We start from the raw sequence: 944 nt of genomic DNA, 5'->3' as shown, positions 1-944 counted from the left end.
AGCTGCGTATGTGCGAGCGCCTTGAAGATCCTCGACGCTCGTCGCAGTGGCTTCCTCTGCAACGTCATCGTAAGATTCCGCAGCAGCATTCTGAATGGCGAGGGGGAATGCGTCAGCTTCTGTGCCGATGATGTTCAGTATCCTACTCGATTTAGGCGCCGATTCAGGAAGTGCAGATGGATTGCTGTCGCTGACAACGCTGCCCGTGGAACGAACTGATGGCGATCCGCTGTCCGTAATGAGAAGGGTTGACAAATCGAAATCACTTGACGCCATTGCTGACGAGTCTTTGTTGCCAGAAGTCACGGCAGGCGAACCGCTGTCCTTGGATGGGGTCGAGGAGGAATAATCACCTTTGGCTTGAATGGCCGACGCATCTGGTTCCAAAGAGCTGATCGACGGTCCGCTTTCCGAAGCGCTGTTTACCGACGGCTCAGCCTCAGAAGCTGCCGCAACAAGCGTCCCTTCGCCCACGCCGCGCGGCTGCGAGAGTTGCCGCCTCTCCATGACCAGCGTGTACACGGGACTCGCGCTCCCCAGCCTTTGCGCGCCAGGCCCTTGCGATCTGAGGAGCAGCTTGATGTCCTCGGGCGGGCCGCCGTTTTGAGGCGGGCTGTTGGAGGGGAAAGGACGAAGCGTGTCTCAGCGCCAGGAAGCATTGTGCAAATCGAGTGAAAATGGTGTAGCATAAAAGCGAATTACCCTAAAGTCAATGAACTACAAAAGGGATAATGATATGCCTGATGGGCGAAGGAACGCAAGACTTCTGATCAAATTTTCTCAAAAGGAAACCGGGACAATGTAACAGTCTCAAAGTACAGACTTCCGTGTGAATGAAGGCCACAACAAGATCCGCGCTCTGTCCTTAAGACAGCGATGATTCGAGAAAAACTCTTACTTGTAGAAGAAGGACGAGGGGAAAGTGTCCTGGCTGGCTCTCGACT

Source organism: Penaeus monodon, chromosome 15 (genome assembly GCF_015228065.2).
Source record: "Penaeus monodon isolate SGIC_2016 chromosome 15, NSTDA_Pmon_1, whole genome shotgun sequence".
NCBI lineage: Eukaryota > Metazoa > Arthropoda > Malacostraca > Decapoda > Penaeidae > Penaeus > Penaeus monodon.
Note: the sequence above shows the minus strand (reverse complement) of the source record.